Consider the following 20,215-nt stretch of genomic DNA (forward strand, 5'->3'; position numbering starts at 1 on the left):
GGCTTCATGGTGCAGTGGTTAGCACACTCGGCTCACAACCGAGAGAGCCCGGGCTCGATTCCCGGGCGAAGTGGAAAAAGTTGGGCTGTTTTTCCGATACCCTACGCCCCTGTCCACCCAGCAGTGAATGGGTACCAGGTATTAATCGGGGGTTGTGTCCCGTCTCCTGGGATCTGTTCCCTTCTATAATTCCTTCCCCTTCTGTCTCTCTCCGGCATATGACCACAGATGTTGCGCCGACTAAACGAAACCTTCCTTCCTTCCTTCCCGGGGACACGGCCAGTGTGACATCTGGGTTACCTCAGTTTACCTTCCCCCAAGTAGCTCATATATCGACCAGCCCGAAAGGGAGGATGAACAGCTGGGTGAGCTACACGGCGACTGCCCGAACCGTGATTCGAACCCGTGCCCACATGAGCAAAATTCCAAGAGATTATAAATGTAAGAACATAAACATAATAACAACTTGACAGCAATTGCACGACGCCCCGCTAGCCAACAAAGAATCTTTAACAGACTGCATCACAGCTCTGGCCATCAGTGAGTGGCGAAGAAACGAACAAGAACCAAGATTGTAAGTCACAGGGGGGAGTTGCTGGATATGGGTAGGCGGTGGCTGAGTGGTAGCGTGCTGGGCCCACATTCACCACGTGATGGACGACGCGAGTTCGAATCCCCACGCTACCACCTCGGATTTTTCAGTCACCGCCGAGTGGCTTAAAACTACCCACATGCTGTCCTGAAGACCGCACATCAACCCGGACTCTAGAGGAAACCGTCCAAGTGAATCAAGAACGAATTCCGTGGGGCAGCGTGAGCCAAGAGAAGATGGCGCCACTATAAACACGTGCCTGCGACATGACGGGCTGGGGCCGAATACCATCCAGGCCCCTCCAGCAAGCCTACCGGCGCTATAGGCATAGACGTAAAAAAAAAAAAAAAGCTTCCCATGTTAAAAAGTCTGCGGACAATTCTACCGTCAATTAACATAACACCAAACGTCTGTTAGCACCAAATTTTCTCAGCACGTGTCCGGACAACCACTTGGGCGCACTGGAAAATCGCCAAAAAACCTATCGTGAGTTGCGTCAAAACTTGCTATAGTCCGACAAATCTTAAGTGGTGGCTCTGACGTAGACAGCCCGCTATACACTGGTGCTACGTCTCCAACTGACCTCGCGTACCGTGCCCCTCACACCCTTCTCTCTCTCTCCCCCCCCCTCCCCCCCCAGCCGTTGTTTTATTAGTATTGTTTGAATTTGAGAACACTCTGAAACATGGTGGCAGTGTTTGTTTCAAATAAATCTGGTATAAGCTGTATCGCGCGAACATATTTCTTAAACTCTGCTGTATTCTGTGAAGCGATTAATTTCATGCTTCCATATTCAGTCTGTTTTGAATAAGCATCTACGACAATCAGAAATCCTTTATCGTGACATGGGCCTGCTAAAGCTAAATGAATCCTCGACCACGGCCTCGCTGTCCACGACCATTGATGCAGCGGGGCCTTCTCCGGTTCGTGGCTAGCTCGTCTCATGACTGGTAACGCACTGACGAACACAAGACTAGATCAAAATCAATGTTGGGCCGCCACACACAGTACCAAGGATTCCCTCTAGACTCCTAGCGTAGCACCTTGCCACTGTCCATGACCAGTTAAAAAAAATACCCACGTTCGTTTCTTCTCTGTATCTTCCTTTCCACTTATATCTTGTACCTACCCTTAGTTTGGTCCCCTTAATCCACAACTTTTTCTGCACTTTATGTTTTTTCTTTCTCATTAGTTTCCCCGTCCTTCCTATCCCGTCCTCTCTTTCAAGTTTATTCCTCCTATACGCCCCATTGTACCCATCCTCTATATCTCCTTCGCGACCTGCTCACCGTGTTCGCTTCCTCGGTTTGTCTTCCTCGCTGTCCCTGTTTTCGTGGATAGATTTGCTTGTTCCTACCTTTTTTCTGCCTCAGTTTATATCCTTCCTCGATTATCCCTTGTCCTTATTTTCTTTTACTCTATTCATTTATTTATCCACCGTGTTCGCTTCCTCTGTATTCCTCCCTTTCCCTGTTTCCGTGATTAGGTTTGCTTTTTCCATCTTTTTACTGCCTCAATTTATATCCTTCCTCGCTTATTCGTTGTCTGTATTTTCCTTTATTCTTCTCATTTTCATTGTTTTAAGCCCCGTTGTGTCAGCTTCTCTCCTTCTATCTCCTTCACTTTCCTCCCTTTCCTTGTTTCCGTGATTAGGTTTACTTTTTCCATCTTTTTTCTGCCTCTATTTATATCCTTCCTCGATTATTCTTTGTCTGTATTTTCCTTTATTTTTCTCGTATTCATTGCTCTCACTTTCTCTGTTTCTTTCGTTTGGTGCTCCTTATCTCCCCTTCTTCGTGATCCTTATCCCCTCCCTGTCTCATTTTTCCTTTGTCTCTCCTCTCCTTCCCCTTTTCTTGTGTTTGAAGTTATTGCCATGAGTCCCATCACACTCCTCTCCATCCATCTTCGCTGTCTTTCTTTCCTCTCTCTCTCTCCAGTTTATTTTTTCCCTCTATTGATTTCTCTCCCTTTCCCTCTTATCTTCTTTCTGCTCATTGGTTCCGTTTCGCTTCTCTTCTCCCTCCATCTTCGCTTTTTTTGTTCCGTTGTTGTTTTTCGTTGTTGTTTTCCCTTCCTTTCTTTTCCTTTCCATCTTTGTTATGTTCATTGGTTTCGTTTTGCCTCTCTTCACTTTCAACTTTTTTTCCTTCCATCTTCGCGTTCTGATCACTGTTTTATTTCCATTCTCCGTTTTTTTTTAGATGAACTTTCCCCCCGCTAGTAATTTCTTTCACTTTCCATCTTCGTTATGTTCACTGGGGTTCCGTTTTGCCTGTTCCCACTTTCCTTTTTTTATATATAAGAGGTTATTTCTACCCGTAAAGTATACCCCCACACTGCACTTCACGGTTCCTGCCCTTCCCTCCTCTTCCTTCCCCTTTCCTGAGACATGTTTCCTTCCCTCCCCTCTAATCGCTCTTAAATGTATCCTTGTTTCCACAGCTCCCCCTAACTTGTAACCCCTCCCAATCTCAGTGTTCCTCTTCCCTTCCCTTTCCTCCCTTGATTTCCGTTTTTCTTTCCCTTGTTACTTTAGATTAATTGTTACATCTCCGCTTTGCTAACAATCTCGCCATACCTTCCTTTGCTCCCTCCTCTTTCCTTTTCATAGTGGTTTAACTTTTACTCTCGTTCTCCCTATTATACCCTCCCCCACCCCCCTCCCTCTCCCCCCCCCTCCACACTAAAGCCTTGTTTCTGTCTCCTGTTCAGTTAGTTTCCCCTATTCTTTCTTCTTCTTCTTCTACTTCTTCTTCGTCTTCGTCCTCGTCTTCGGTTTCGGCTTCTTCTTCTTCCTCTTCTTCTTCTCACCCCCAGTTTCCCTCTCCCCTTCCCTTTCCTCCCTTTCTTTCATCTTGATTCCCCTCCGCTTTTGTTTTCCCTTGTTATTTTAGATATGCTACCGCTATACCGTACTAACAACCTCCCCTTACCTTCCTTCTTCCTTCCCATTGTTTATCCCAGTGCTTTTTAACGTTCACTCTCATCTCCGCTGTAGCACCCCCCCTTTCTCCCTCCTGCCATACTAAATCCTTATGTCTGCCTCCTGCTCACTTAATTTTCTCTGCCTCTCTTTTCTTCTCTCTTTCCTCTCTTATCTTCCAAAACTTAGCCTTCCAATCTCATAGTCCAGTGCCACCCGCCAGCCCTTCCCCTGCCATTTGCTGCCTCCCATGTCCCCTGTCCCATCTGTTCCCTCGCTCGCGGTCCTCAGTTTCCCCTTTCTTTTGCTCCTTCCAGCCTCCCTCCCCTCCTAGTTGCTCCCCGGTACCTGCTCTTCAGTCTCCTCCTCTCCCTTGCATCCTACAACCTCTCCCCCTCCTGTGTGTTCCCTTACTCCCTTTTCCTTCCCTCTATTCCCTTTTCCCTATTCCCTCACTCTCTCTCTCTCCTTTCCTTTCCTCTTTATTCTTTCTCTCTCGCTCCTCTCTTTTCCCTTCTCTCTCCCTCGCTTCTCTCTTTCCTCTTCCCTCTGTATTCCTTCTCTCTATCTTCTTCCCTCTATTCCCTTTCTCTTCTCTCTCTCTATTCCTTTTCTTGCTCCTCTTCTTCCCCTTCCCTCTACTCCTTCCATCCTTCCTCCCTCTTATCTTGCCACCATGTCTTTCCCTGCCATTCTGCAATCGTTCCTGCTAACCCCCTCTCTCAGCCCTCACTCCCTCCTCTCTTCCCCAACTTGCCTCCTTTTCCTCCTCTCCGCCTCTAACTCCACACACGAAACCTGACCTTTGTTGTGGTGTTGTGCAGAGGAAGGGATGTCCACCTTTTGAATGTCTCTGGCTTCCTGTCGCCGCCAACCTGCCTTCCTCGTCTTCTCTCTCCCTTCCTTCCCGTGACCCAGTGGGAGGAGATCATAACTCTCTCCCCTGTAATTCATAAATAAACATGAGAAATGAATTATGGCTCTGCCTCGCCTCGGACCGCCGCGGCCACACGCCACCCGGGGACGCCCGCCTACCTGACTGTGTGTCTGTCTCCGCCTCATAATGACAGGTGACACGGCCAGGCTAACGTGTTATTTCTCCTGTTACCGTTTTTGTCTCCTGTAGTATTTCGTTTGTAGGTATTATTGTTTGATTTTGTAAAAATCACCCCCCCCCCCCCTTAATAATGAAGAGGAAGAGGAGGAACAGATCGAAATCAGAGGATAATGGCAGTATTCTGAAGGAAGCAAAACAAGTAAATTTGAGCGAGGCCTTTCATGTGTTGGGCCTCGATTTCTTCTCGCTCCGGAGCCTGAGTGGGCGCATCACTGAGAGAAAAGGAAAGAGCGTGAATCCCTTTGTTTCTGTCCAATAACCAATACTTCAACTTTCCATTGTCGAAAATCGAGATTCGACTTTTTTCATAGTGCCGGTTAGGTATTTTATTTTATCTGGTAAGCTGTTGTATTACGAGAAATATTGCCTTAATTTTTCGTTTCCCCGCTGGCACGTCTGGTAAACACGTCGGGTGGTATGTTGGAAATATATTTTAACTGCCTCGTAAAACTGATATACATACAATCCGGCGGGAAAATGTGGCAGCCCAACATTATTAAATGTCGAGCGAGGAGTAGTGGCGGGCAGTTGCGACCCGACCGTCAGGTAGGAAGGTTGTGCGTCCCCATAGCGCAACCAGTGCTCACCTTTCCTCACTCGCTCCCTACGAATCCAAAATCATTATGTATCGATTCACGTTCTAATTTAGCCACTTGGGAGACGAGAAATGTAGGCGAGACAAATTATTACGAACAAGGAAGTCTGGACGCCTCCCCCACGGGCGCCACCGTCGTCGTCGCCGCTGCTACAAGCAAAGCGAGTCGGCTTTGTTAATGAAAGAGGAATCTTGTTTACACACGGCCCGCTCCCTGCCGGCCCGGGAGTGACGCCGCCGCTGCCGCCGCCGCCTGGACGGGACCACTCGCCGTGCCTCACTCGCCGAGGAGCGTGGAGCGGAGAGTGAGTGGCGGGCTAAAGAGTGAATGAGTGCCGGGGATCAATGAACGCACGCTTGTGCCATCAACCATTCCTCACCTTTTTGTTCGTCTCGACAAGCAAGTGTTTGGATTAGAACATTGCCCGCTCTGAAGCCTCGACCCTCGACCCCCGACCCGCCACTCAAGACGCCTCCCCGGGGCTTCCTGCCGTGCGTGGCCGACTGCCGGAGAAGGAAACGTACGCCTGGCGCACCTTAGGGGACACTGCAGCCCACGATACACCTGTCTGTGGAGTGGGTGGGATGCTGTAGCTCCCTCCCCCTCTCCTCCCCTTGTCTGGCCACTCCTCCGGTCCTCCCCTCACCGATCCGTTCTCTCCAGGTCAGTGAGTGTGTGTGTGTGTGTGTGTGTGTGTGTGTGTTTGGTAACCGAGTAGTTATTCATAGGTCCGTTTTCTCCTCTTTCTGCATGAAGTAATTTTTTTCGATAGGAATTTATCGACGGGAGTATCGGAGGGAGGCTTAACGATATTTATGAGTTGTTATGACATTTAGCGCGGAGATTACCTGGAACGCTGAACGCTCACTCTTTCTGTGTGTGTGTGTGTGTGTGTGTGTGTGTGTGTGTGTGTGTGTGTGTGTGTGTGTGTGTGTATTCTGCCAGCATCATGCATATATACACGCATCAAGTCAAAGAATACAGAAATACATTAATTTTTAGCAGCATACCTAAGGGCATACTATGGAAATCCTGAACAAAGGATAATTCGGAAATAGCGAGGCAAAAAATTCAAATATTTCTTTTTACTGAAGTTCTTGTCTGTCCTCCCAATGGCTCCTTGTTAAGATTTCCCGTCGCGGAGAGGACGTAAGACACAAAGGCCGGCTATTGCAGAGATTTCCGATACGCGGCGCGGAAAATGTGAAGGCTGACTCAATTCTTGCCGCGGTAAATTAGTCAGAAAATGCATGGAGTGGAACGTAAGGCCGGGTAATGTGTGTGCTGGGGGGGCGGAGGGGGATAATGAGTCTATTGCCGCACACACACACACACACACACACACACACACACACACACACACACACACACAACACCCTCCATCGATGCATACACAGGGAAGATTTATTGCACACACTACGCCCTTCACACCAGAACGGAGCCAGGCAGCAGGGGACGAAGGCGGTGATGGTGGAGGTGAATGTGGTGGCATTAGCAGAGATGATAGTAGTGGTGGTAAAAAGGGGGGGGTTGGCATTTGTTATGGTAGTGGTGGTGATGGCATTGGCAGTGGTGGTATAGTGATGGTGGTCGTGGGAGCTGTGATGACAGTGGGTGTGGTGATTATTTGCAAATCGACAAGCAATGTGTGTGTGTGTGTGTGTGTGTGTGTGTGTGTGTGTGTGTGTGTGTGTGTGTGTGTGTGAAGAAGCCTTGGGCCGACCATCAGGATCCACATATATATATATATATACACACACATATATGTGTGTATATATATATATATATATATATATATACATACATATATATATATATATATACACACACACACACACACACACACACACACACACACACACACACACACACACACACACACACACACACTCATACACACTCTAAGGAGCTGTGGCACCAAAATGAGATGTGAAAAAATTATGGAAGAATTATAAAACTTCTGGGAATGAAAACATTAATGGAAGCAGAGAGAGAGAGAGAGAGAGAGAGAGAGAGAGAGAGAGAGAGAGAGAGAGAGAGAAATTGACTGAGACAAACAGACGCAGGTGCACACACACACACACACACACACACACACCACCACCACCACCACCACCACCACTACCTGTACTACCACGACCATCACCACTACAACCACCACCACCACCACCTGTCATCTAAGCTTCTTCACATGCTCTTAATTCTCGCGTCGATATAATTCCTACAGAAATATTGAGTATTGATATTAGTATTAGCTGGGTGTGGGGATATGTGTGTGGGGGGGCGGTGGTGGATGTGTGTGGATGTGGGTGAGTGTGCGTGTGTGGGTGGGTGGGTGGGTTGAGGTGTGTGTGGGGGTGTGTGGATGTGTATGTGTGGGGCTGATTGGATGTGTGTGCATGTGTGTGTTTGACGGGCGCGTGTGTGTGTATGTGTGTGTGTTTGTGTGTGTGTGGGTGGGTGGGGGGCGGGGCTTTTATATATTTATTCATGTGTATATTATTAGCTTTGCACGGGATATTTCATTTTGACAGGCTCCTAATCGCATTGGTCAGTGGTTTATAGTTAGAAAAAACGTAAGCTGTATTCCATTAGAGAAGTAATGGGAATGTTTTTTTAATAATATGTATTCTGGGTCGTTCCGGCACTTTACTGAGCGAGGTGAGCACCCCAACTTGCTCATGACGCCGCGCCTCGTTAGGCTCGGCGGCGTCCATGCGGCGGGCGAGTTGTCACTGTGAATGCAAAAATGAATATCTAATGCTTGTTAGCGACGTGTCTCTATAACTATCTATCGTTATATCTGTCTGTGTATCTATCTATTTATTTTTCTACTTATCTATCTATCTGTTCACCTATCTATCTATCTATTTATATAACAATATCATATTTGTGAAGAAGAATATCTCTATTGTTCTTCTTTCTTGTGAATGCCTCCGAAGGAAAAAAATAGGGCGAAGGAATTTATAAATGCTGGAGATCACGATGGAAATAATATAAAGAAAAACTTACTTCTTTATAAAAAATAAAGTTACTTTCTACCAACTTGAAGCCTCGCTGATTTGCACGCCCAATTAGGCCGTGGTCGGGGCGGCACCACACCCTGAGCGACCACTTAACGATCCAGCCACAGCCAACGCGCCAGCTTTCACCCCTGGGCTAAGTAACGTTGATGGGCACGGTTATGGGTAGGCGGTGGCTGAGCGGTAGCGTGCTGGGCCCACATTCATTGCGTGATGGACGATGCGAGTTCGAATCCCCACGCTACCACCACGGATTTTTCAGTCACCGTCGAGTGGCTTAAAACTACCCACATGCTGTCCTGAAAACCACCCATCAACCCAGACTCTTGAAGAAACCGTCCAAGTGAATCAAGAACGAGTTCCGAGGGGCAGCATGAGCCTTTGCTCCACTGCCTGCCTTCACTTTTTTTGCTAACATTCTTCCCCTTCCTCCCTCCCTACCTCCCTTTGCTTCCCTCACCTACTCTCCTTTCTGTCTCCTTGTTACTCCACTCTGATGTCATCATGCTAACCTTTCTCTCCTTCCCTATCTTCTTTTTTTTCTTTCATCTTTTCTACTTTTCTCCTTTCTGGTAACCTTTCTCTCCTTCCCTATTTCTCCTTTTTCTCTATTTATATTTTGTCTCTTTGTCGCTCCATCTTTTCTACTTTTTTCCTTTCTTATAACCTTTCTCTCCTTCCTTATTTCTCCTTTTTCTTTATCCTTTTTATTTTAATTTTGTCTCTTTGTCGCTCCATCTTTTCTACTTTTTTTTTCCTTTCTGGTAAACTTTCTCTCCTTCCCTATTTCTCCTTTTTCTTTATCCTTTTTATTTTTATTTTGTCTCTTTGTCGCTCCATCTTTTCTACTTTTTTTTCCTTTCTGGTAAACTTTCTCTCCTTCCCTATTTCTCCGTTTTCTTTATCCTTTTTATTTTTATTTTGTCTCTTGTCGCTCCAGTTTCATTTCATCATGCAAGCCTTTCTCGCCTTCCCTTCCCCTTGCTTCCATTACCTATCTCTCCTTTTTCCTTTTGTCTTATTGTCTCTCTTGTGTAACTCATGCTTACCGGGACCTTCCTTTCCTTGATTCCCGTAACAAGCTGTCATATTTTATTTACTTATTTGTCGTCGTCACTCCAATTTGATGTAACTTTTGCAAACCCTTCTCTCCATCCCTTCTCCCCTTGCTTCCCTAACCTACTTCTTCCTTAATTCTGTGTCTACTTTTCACCCTAGTCCGAGCAGTTTCTCCCTCCCTTCCCTTGCTTCCCGTGGTTTTCTCTCCTCTCTTATTTATATCTGTTCTACTCACTCCAATCTGATGTGACTTTTTCTAACCTTTCTCTCTCTCTCCCTTCCCCTCTCTGTGTTCCTGTCTTTCGTTCGCTCTAGTCTAATGTTACTCATCCTTACTCTCTCTCTCTCTCTCTCTCCTTTTCAATCCAGTCTCACCATTTTTTCCCTCACTTCCTCCCCTTGCTTCCCGTACCTGTCTCTTCTTTGGTCTCATTTCCACTCCACTCTGATGTACCTCATGTCTGGGGTCTATAAGTAGTAATGGTATCGATGCTGCTTTGGTTTTTTAGGTGCATTATGCTGCGTGTGGCTCACCGTGCTGGGTCATACTGTGCTTTTTTGTTTCGTTAACTGGAGTTACTTGGAATCTGAAACCAAGAAAAGAAGTCGATATCGAAGAAAGAGGAGCATTTAAGCACTCAGAAAAGCTTCGTGCATACCAACGCAGAAGTAATTGTAATCGACTAGGTTTTTTTTTTTTTTTTTTTAGACGTAATGTTGCGTGTTGATGTCCATTCAGGCCATACTCTGCTTTTTTCTTCGGTATACTTTGGTGTTACTTGGAATTTGAAATCAAGGAAAGTAGTCAATAGCGAAAAAAGGAGAATAGTTAAGCAGTCAAAAAACGTATCAAAGTAAAAAAAGTAAAAATACGTATCCAAGTAAAAAAAAAGTCAAATATGTATCCAAGTAAAAAAGTAAAAACGTATTAAGTAATTAAGCAGTCAAAAAAGTAAAGTAGTTAAAAAGTAAAAAAAAGTAGTTGAAGTAGTTAAAGTAGTTAAAAAGTAAAGTAGTTAAGCTGTCAAAAACATATCCAAGTAAAAAAAAGTCAAATATGTATCCAAGTAAATACGTCGAGAACGTCTCCAAGTAAAAAAGACGAAAATGTATCCAAGTAAAAAAGTAAAAAACGTATTCAAGTAAAAAAGTAAAAAAAAAGTGTCCAAGTAAAAAAGTTAAAAAAAAAAACGTATCCAAGTAAAAAACGTCAAATAGGTATCCAAGTGAAAAACGTCAAATAGGTATCCAAGTGAAAAACGTCAAATAGGTATCCAAGTGAAAAACGTCAAATAGGTATCCAAGTGAAAAAATCATCAAATAGGTATCCAAGTAAAAAAGTTAAAAAAAACGTGTATTCAAGTAAAAAAGTAAAAAAAAAAACATATTCAAGTAAAAAGTAAAAAAAAAACATACTCAAATAAAAATGTTAAAAAAAACGTATCCAAGTAAAAAAGTTCAAAAACGTATCCAAGTGAAAAAGTAAAAAACGTTTCCAAGTAAAAACGTTAAATACGCATCCAAGTAAAGCAGTCAATACCGAAAAAAAAAAGAGAACAGTTAAGCAGTCAGAAAAAAAGCTTCCAATCACTGTGAAAATTACCAATGGAGAAATAATTATAATGGACTAGTGAACGCATTAGTGACTTGCGAATACTAAAATTAGCGTAAGTAGGGAGTCTTTGTTTCAGCCGCTCATATGAATTCACTGTGAGTCTGGCGGAGTAAAAGGATCTAAGGAGATTCACAGACCGCGGAGAATGAAAAAAAGAAGAATGAAAAAAAAAATTCTGACCCTCACAGTCTTGTTTTGAGAGCATATTTTTTTTCCTCACTTCCTGCTTTCTCTCCAATCCCTTCGTTTTTTTTATTTTTTTATTCCATTTCTCTTGTATTTAACCTTCCTTTTTCTATCGTATATTCAACCTTCCTTTTTTATCGTATATTCAACCTTCCTTTTTCTATCGTATATTCAACCTTCCTTTTTTCTATCGTATATTTAACCTTCCTTTTTTCTATCGTATTTTTAACCTTCCTTTTTTCTATCGTATATTCAACCTTCCTTTTTCTATCGTATATTCAACCTTCCTTTTTCTATCGTATATTCAACCTTCCTTTTCCTATCGTATTTTTAACCTTCCTTTTTCTATCGTATATTTAACCTTCCTTTTCCTATCGTATTTTTAACCTTCCTTTTCCTATCGTATATTCAACCTTACTTTTCCTCTCTTATATTCAACCTTCCTTCTTCCATCGTACGAGTATTTTAAGCTTTTCTTTTTCTATCGTATGTTCAACCTTTCCCATCGCCTCCTGACCCTCGCTATCTCTCCCCTTCTCCTCCCCCGCCCCGCTTTCAATATCCCATCATGCCACGGCCTTCCTGCACTGCTCTTTCCTCTCATTTCCTCTGCTGCTCTAATCCTGGACCTCATTTTCCCACCCACTGGGCTCTTTTGGTCTTTTCTTACATTTTCCTATTAACCTCTCTCTCTCTCTCTCTCTCTCTCTCTCTCTCTCTCTCTCTCTCTCTCTCTCTCTCTCTCTCTCTCTCTCTCTCTCTCTCTTTGTTACCTGTTTCCTCCTCCCTTCTCTCCTTATATTAGTCTGACACTGAAAGGAAGGAAGGAAAGAGATAGGAAGGAAAAGATGGAATAGAGGAAGATAAAAAGTTGGAGGGATGGAGGAATGGAGGGAGAGAGAAAGGGAAGGAAGGGTTGCCAGAAGGGAGGGCGAGAAGAAAACATGGAGACATGGAAACATGGAAATGCAGGCAACAGAAAGCCTATTGGCTCATTAGGAGGTTGCCCGCTTTGGTGAATTTATCTGCTCGACAGCCACTTGGGGTCTGGGGAGCAGATGAAAGCACCTCAGTATTCAGTTTACTCCTAACGCAACGAAATGACGGTCGATTCGATATTTGAAGGAGTTGATAGTATTCGCATTTACTACTTCTGAGGGGAGATTGTTCCAGTGGCGGATGACTCGATTTGAAAAGAAACTCCTTCCAATGTCTGTGTTACATCGACTCGGCTGAATGTGTAAACCGTTATTTCCAGTTCTTGAGTTGGTTTGCAGTTCAAAGAATTTGGAGTAATCGACGTTATTGAACTTTTTCAGGTACTTGAAGACTTGAATCATAAGGAGTGGAGTGGTAGAGGAAGGATGGTGGTATAGAAGGAAGACGGGAGGAAAGGAGGAATGAGAGAGTGGTGGAAAAGAGGGAGTAGGCGAAAAGGAAAGAAGGGGAGGTAGACAGAGAGAGTAAGGAGAGGAAAGAAGGAGGGGATTAGAGTAAAGGAGGAGGGAAAGAAGTGGACATTAAGAAAAGAGAGACAGATTGGAGGGAAGGAGGGAGGTAAGGAGAGGTAGACAGAGAGAAGAGAGGGAGAGAGTGGAGAGAGGGAAGGAGTGGAGCGGTGGAGGGAAAGTAGGATGGAAGGAAGGATGGAGGGGTTGACAGGAGAGGTTGACAGAAGTGAAGGAGTTATGAAACGGAGAGACGGAAGGAGTGGAGTGGTGAAGGAAAGGAAGGAGGGAGAGACAGGGGAGGGAAGGAGTGAGGGAGTGAGGGAGGTGCTTCTGTAACGGAGCGTGTAGGCGCATGCGCAGTGCCAACCGAAACTTGACCCCTCTATTATACCCCTCTCCCTCTCCCCCCTTGCCCTAAAACACGCACGCACACACACACACACACACACACACACACACACACACACACACACACACACACACACACACACACACACACACATTATCATTTCCTCTTATTTTTCTTTCACCTTCCCGGCGTGTTGAGTTATAATTCATTTTTCCGTTTTTTTTTTTTTAGTTTGCTTGTTTGCGTGTCTCTCTCTCTCTCTCTCTCTCTCTCTCTCTCTCTCTCTCTCTCTCTCTCTCTCTCTCTCTCTCTCTCTCTCTCTCATTCTTTTCAAGCCATACAGAAGCCAAACAAAACGAGTCTCGTTAAAAAGAAAAGAAAACCAAAAAAGAAAAAAAATTCCTTAACAGCAACAAAAAGGAAAATCAAAGCAAAGTCAAGTAAAAAAAGGAAAATAAATATAAGGACAAAAAAAGTGGACCCCGCGGCCCGGAGACGAAAAAAAGGGAATGAAAAGGAGAAAAACAAAACAAAAAAAGTCTTAAGGTGAAAAAAAGGAAAACAATAGACGCTGCAAAGTCAAGTCAACAAAAAAGAAGAACAACAACAGCAGCAGGAGTACAAAGGAGAGTAGGAGGGGGGGAGGGAGGCAGGACAAAATGTATGGAAAAAAAACTAAAAAATTACTTACTTTATGCTCTGCTCTGCTGACCCACTTCACGCAACACCTGCTCGAGTAATGAGGAGGGAGGGAGGGAGGGAGGAAGGGAGGAAAGAGGAAGGGAGGGCCGGGAAGGGGACGGGTGGGAGGAACGGGGATAGGAGAGGAGGTAGGGAAGAGTTCATGAAGAGAAGAAGGGAGAAAGTTAGGGAGGAAGGGAAGGAAGGAGGGAAGGACATAGGAAGAGAGGGAATGGAAGGGAGGAAAGACAGGGGGGAAGGGAGGAAGGGAGAGGAGGGAAGGCTACAGGAGGAGAGGAGAGGGAAGGGAGGGAAGGGGGCAGAGGAGGAGTGTGAGAGGAAGAGAGGGAGGGAGGGTAAGGAGAAGGAAAGGGAGGAGTGGACCATAAAGGATGAAGTTCAACAAGGGAGGAGGAGGAGGAGGAGGGAGGGAGGGAGGGAGGGAGGAGGGAAGGAAGGAAGGCAGGTACGTGTTATTGGAGTTGCTTGGGAGGGAGGAGGAGGAGGAGGAGGAGGAGGAAGAGGCTTTCGAGTGAGGAGGAAGGGAGGAAGGAAAGAAGCGGAAGAATGAAGTAAGTTCGATGAGGAGAAAAGGAAGAGGAAGAGGAGGAAGAAGAGGAGGGAGGATGAAGAAGAAGAAGGGGAGGATAGGGGAGGAAGAGAAAAGGGAGGAGGGGTGAAGGAAAAGGAAAAGGAGGAGGAGGAGGAGGGGACGAAGAGGAAGAGGAAGAGGAGGAGTGGGGATGAAGAGGGAGGGGAGGAGGAGAGGGGGACGAAGAGGAAGAGGAAGAGGAGGAGTGGGGAGGAGGAGGGGGGACGAAGAGGAAGAGGAAGAGGAGGAGTGGGGAGGAGGAGGGGGGGACGAAGAGGAAGAGGAGGAGGGGGAACGAAAAGGAAGAGGAGGGGGGAAGAGGAGGGAGGGGAGAAGGGGGAAAGAGGAGGAAGAGGAGGAGGGGAACGAAGAGGGGGGAATAGGGGGGGGCGAAGAGAAGAGGAAGGGGAGGAGGGGGAGGAAGAGGGAGGGGAGGAGGAGGGGGGAGTAAGAGGAGGGGGAGGCAGCACAGCACGAAAGTTTGCGTGTGACGTCTGCAAGAGAGAGAGAGAGAGAGAGAGAGAGAGAGAGAGAGAGAGAGAGAGAGAGAGAGAGAGAGAGAGAGAGAGAGAGAGAGAGAGAGAGAGAGAGAGAGAGACAGAGACAGAGAGACAGAGACAGAGAGCCTTGTCCGCCCTCGTATGGAGTATGCATCTCATGTGTGGGGGGGGGTCCACTCACACAGCTCTCCTTGACAGAGTGGAGTCAAAGGCTCTTTGTCTCATCAGCTCTCCTCCTCATACTGATAGTCTTCTACCTCTCAAATTCCGCCGCCATGTTGCCTCTCTTTCTATCTTCTATCGATATTTTCATGCTGACTGCTCTTCTGAACTTGCTAACTGCATGCCTCCCCCCTCCCGCGGCCCCGCTGCACACGACTTTCTACTCATGCTCATCCCTATACTGTCCAAACCCTTTATGCAAGAGTCAACCAGCATCTTCACTCTTTCACCCCTCACGCTGGTAAACTCTGGAACAATATTCCTTCATCTGTATTTCTTCCTGCCTACGACTTGAACTCTTTCAAAAGGAGGGTATCAGGACACCTCTCTTCCCGAAATTAACCTCTCTTTTTGGACACTCCTTTGACCTCTATTCAGGAGCAGTGAGTAGCGGGCTTTGTTTTTTTAATATTTTTTTTTACGCCCTTGAGCTGTCTCCTTAGCTGTAAAAAAAAAAAAAAAAGATCTGATTGTAAAACTTCTTCGTCGAGTGTCGTAGTTACCTTACTAGCGATTTTTGTGTCATCAGCAAATTTTGATATTTAGCAAGTGAGCCCATCATCGATATCATTAACATAAATTAAGAAGAGCATGGGACCAAGCACTGATCCTTGAGGTACGCCGCTTCTGACATCGAGCCAGTTAGATGTAACACCGTTTAGAACTACTCTCTGTTTCCGCTCAGAGAGTCCACTGTCCAATTGTGAATGTTACCCAAGATACCGTGCGCCAATAGTTTGCTGAGCAATTGTTGGTGGGGGACCTTATCAAATGCCTTTTGAAAATCCAGATATATGATATCTATTGATCTGCTTTCATCGAAGACCTCAAAAACATAATTAGAAAAAAAATTAAGTTAGTTAAACACGAACGTTTACTCCGGAAACCATGTTGCGAATTATTTATTATATTATTTTCTTCGAAGAATTTCATCAAATTGTCGAGGAGGAGCATATTGTTAAGGAGGAGGAGGAAGAGGAAGAGGAGGAGGAGGAGGAGGAGGAGGAAGGCAAATACACCAAAAGAATGCCTGAGGTGAGCAGTATTGTGTGGGAGAACGAGATCCATCGAGGAATTCGCTCGTGAATAATCTTCCTGCTTACCCGTCCTCCCCTTCCCCCCGTGCCTGGAAAGAGAGAGAGAGAGAGAGAGAGAGAGAGAGAGAGAGAGAGAGAGAGAGAGAGAGAGAGAGAGAGAGAGAGAGAGAGAGAGAGAGAGAAATAAAAAGAAACATAGAAATAAAAATATATAAAAACAGTAAAAATTGAAAGAAATATAAATAAATTGAAATAAAGATAGAGAAAAAAGATCGACAGAGACAGAGACAGAGACAAAGACAGAGAGACAGAGACAGAGACAGAGAGAGGGGGGGGGGGAGAGAGGGGAAGGGGCTCACATTCTCCCTGACACTGCCAACATTAACTGTGCTAAAATAACCGACCCGCCGAGGAGGAAGCTGAAAAATGCCTCACGAAGACCGCTGGGAATGCTGGAGCCTCGTGTGTGTGGGAGGCGGACGAGAGACGACGAGGAGGAGGAGGAGAAGGAGGAGGAGGAGGAGGAGGAGGAGGAGGAGAGGGGGGAGGAGGAGGAGGCGAATAAATATGTCACTGGAGGAGCCGTTTGATTGATGTTCGGCCCCGTCCTCTCTGGCCCGCCGGCGCCCTTTGTAGGCTACGTCCGGAGGCCACCACACTGAATGTTTCATCAGAATGTGACCCATCGCTCACCTCCAGGCCATTCTGCTCCACCTCCAGGTCCTCCTCCTCCTCCTCCTCCTCCTCCTCCTCCTCCTTCTGCTGGTGCTGCACTCTCCCTCCTCTGCTCTATAATATTGTTTCTGTTCCTTATTTTGTTTCTTTTCCTTTTCATCTCTTCCTTTTCCAGCCAAATAGTTCTCCTCCACCTCTTGGCCCTTCTTCCTTCCTCCTGCCGGCGCTCTTTCCCTTCTCTAGCTCTTCTATAATGCCGTTTCTCCTCCTTCTCTTTGTGTCATCCTTTTCATTTCTTCCTCTCCTCTTTCTGTTTTAATTTATTTTTCTGTTCATATTTACATTTCTGTCCTGTTGTTTTTTCTGTTCTTTCCCTTTCTATCCTCCTCCTCTTCCTACTGTTTTGGCTCTCTCCCTTCTGTGTTCTTTAATATTGTTTCGGGTCCTAATTCTTGTGGTCCTCTGCCCTGCAAGCCATTCTTCCCCATCTCTTGGTCTTCCTTTCCTCCCCCTATTACTACTCCTGTCTAGCTTCTCTAACTCTTCTAAATTATTTGTTTTTTTTTCCTTATGTTCGTGATTTTCCTTTTCATCGACTTCTCCTCCTCCTCCTCCTACTCCTGCTCTTCCTCCTCCTCCTCCTGCTCTTCCTCCTCCTCCTCCTCCTCTGTTCTTTAATATTGTTTCATTTCTTTATTCCTGTGGTCCTTTTTTTCAACTCTTCCCATTCCACTCTATTTTCTATCATTTTGCTGTTGATGTATTCGTTATGTCAGCTGGGTTTTTTCCATTTTCTTTTCTGGTATCATTTTATTCTTCTCTGATGTTCATATATTATCCCGTTCTCGTTCAGTCCCGTATAAAATTTGCAGTTCCGTTATCCTTCTTCCGTATCTTCCTCTTTTATATTTCCCCAATCTCCTTCCTGCTCCTCTCCTGCGTCATTCTCTGCCCCGTTCCGCTCTCGTACCATCATCCATCGCATTCGTCCAAGGTCCTTATCCTGCCTCCCACGGCCTCGTCCTCTCTATCACTCCGCCGATGCAAAACACACCCGTCGCTCCCAGGTTCAATCAGGCGTTCGTTTGCCCCAGCTCACGTTCCTGTTTGCTGGCGAATCCTGTTCCTTCATTATTTAGGTCATATTCCAGGGAGCTCAGTCGTAAAGAACAGAAAGAGAGAGAGAGGGAGAGGGAGGCTATTTCAACGTTGTGTCAATCTCTTTTGATCTCTTTATCTATGTCCATCTCTCTATCTGTCATCGTTTTAATTCCTTTTCCTTCATTCTGCTTCTTTATCTACTTGCCTATCTATCTATCTCTCTATAAATCCATATATCTATCTATCCATCTGTATATGCATCTATCTACTTAACTGCCCATCTTCATAAAAGTCTGTCAGTTTAGCTACTTATCAATCATTCTATCTATCTATCTATCTATCTATCTATGTTCCCTAGTAAGCGTTGTAATGAAATTTGACCGGAGATTACTGTACCTGTCTATATATCTATCTATCTAACTTTCTATCTATCTATCTATATATATGTCTCTATGTAGCGTTGTAGTGAAATACGGCATCATACGACCGCAGATTTCTGCTCTTATATATCTCTATCTGTCTATCTATCTATCTTCCTTAGTAACCGTTGTGGTGAAATACGGCATTATACAACGGTAGATTACTATTCTAACGTATCCATTTCTATCAATCTATTTATCTATTTGTCTATCTATCTATTTATCTATTTATTTGACCTCTCTTTCGGCCACCTCTTTTGACTCTTTTTATAGAAGCAGCGAGGAGCGGGCTTTTTTGTTATTATTGTTTCCTTTTTTTTGTGCCCTTGAGCTGTCTCCTTTGTTGTAAAAAAAATATATATACATCTATCTACCTACCTAACAAACTAACTAACTGACTATCTATCTATCTGTCTGTCTATCACTCTGTTCGTCTTTCTGTCTGTCTGTCTGTCTGTCTGTCTATCCCTGTCCCTTTGCGTGTGTGTCGCCTTGCGTGACTCGCCCACCTCTTGAAATTTGGAGAATTGTAACCGCGCTCCGCTGAGGTCAGACGCGGTTTTTCTGCCTCTGTATCTGTTTGATTTTTCCTTTGTTTTGTCACCGCTGCAGATTTTGGAGTGGTTTCTTTCTGAGTTTTACGTCTTGCTTTCTTTTCATTCCTGATTATTCATACCGCCGTTTTTTTTCGTTTTTATTCCTTTCCATTCGTAGTTTCGTGTCCTTCAAGTATCAAGCCTCTCATTTTTTTTTTATCTTTCTCCGTATTTTGCCCTGCTGTGTGTGTTATTCATCCTTGTGTTTGCCTTCTCATTCTTCTTGCCTTGAGTTTATAATGCAGTTTCCATTATTTTTTCTATTACTTTTCTTCTTCTTGCAAAGTGTCGTGATTATTCCATGGTATGCGTTGTAGTGAAATGTTTCCTCCTTCTTTGCATGTTATTTATTCTTATGTTTCGCTTCTCATTCTTCTTCTCATGAATTTTTACTTAGCGCCGTGTCTGTTGCTTTTACTCTTTCTTTTCCTCTCCTTACCAAGTGTCGTGTTTGCTCCTTGGTAAGCGATGTAGTGAAATATTTCTTCCTTCTTTGCATGTTATTTATTCTTTTGTTTCGCTTCTCATTCTTCTTCTCATGACTTTTTACGTAGCGCCGCGTCTGTTGCTTTTACTCTTTCTTTTCCTCTCCTTACCAAGTGTCGTGTTTCTGCGTAGTCTGTATGTTATTTGCTCTTGTGTTTAGCTTTTCATTCCTTTTGGCGTGTCATTTGAATGCCATTTCTATTGCTTTCTCTATCTTTTAATCTCTTCGCCAAGGGTCGTGTGCTCCTTGGTCAGCGCTGTAACGAAATATTTCTTCTTACAATGTATGTTATTCAGCCTCGTGCTTGGATTCTCGATTTTCTTGTGTCTTTTTGGTGTTTATTGCTTTCTCTTTATCTTGCTCTCTTTGGTAAAATTTGCAGTCAAGTATTTCTTCTTACAATGTACGTTATTCAGTCGTGTGCTTGGAGTCTCATTTTTCGTGTGTCTTTTTGGTGCCATGTTTATTGCTTTCTCTTTCTCTTGCTCTCTTTGCCAAGTGTCATGTTTGGCCCTTGGTAAACGTTGCAGTCAAGTATTTCTTCTTACAATGTATGTTATTCAGTCTTGTGCTTGGAGTCTCATTTTTCTTCTGTCTTTTTTGGTGCCATGTTTATTGCTTTCTCTTTCATTTGCTCTCCTTCCCAAGCGTCGTGTTTGGCCCTTGGTAAACGTTGCAGTCAAGTATTTCTTCTTACAATGTACGTTATTCAGTCTTGTGCTTGGAGTCTCATTTTTCTTCTGTCTTTTTTGGTGCCATGTTTATTGCTTTCTCTTTCATTTGCTCTCCTTCCCAAGCGTCGTGTTTTCTCCTTGGTTAACGTTGGAGGGATATGTTTCCTCTAACTCTATGTTATCTGTTTTTGTGTTTTGCTTCTTATTCTTTTTGGCGTGTCATTTTAGTGCTATGTCTATTGTTCTCTCTTTCTCTTGCTCTCCTACCAAGCGTATGTTACTTTATTTTTGTATTCAGCTTATCATTCTCTTCTATG

At 44.6% G+C, this 20,215-nt stretch overlaps 1 protein-coding gene across 1 annotated transcript in view; it reads left to right on the forward strand.

The window, feature by feature from the left end:
- Window positions 1-5,063: 5,063 nt before the first annotated feature.
- Window positions 5,064-20,215, forward strand: part of LOC126982524 (protein artichoke-like) — a 63,155-nt gene continuing 48,003 nt past the window's right edge. Inside the window, exon 1 of the mRNA XM_050834646.1 lies at window positions 5,064-5,894. The gene's annotated coding sequence lies outside the window, so the exon portion shown is untranslated. The remainder of the gene's footprint in view (window positions 5,895-20,215) is intronic.

This window comes from Eriocheir sinensis, chromosome 51, assembly GCF_024679095.1.
Source record: "Eriocheir sinensis breed Jianghai 21 chromosome 51, ASM2467909v1, whole genome shotgun sequence".
Taxonomy (NCBI): Eukaryota; Metazoa; Arthropoda; class Malacostraca; order Decapoda; family Varunidae; genus Eriocheir; species Eriocheir sinensis.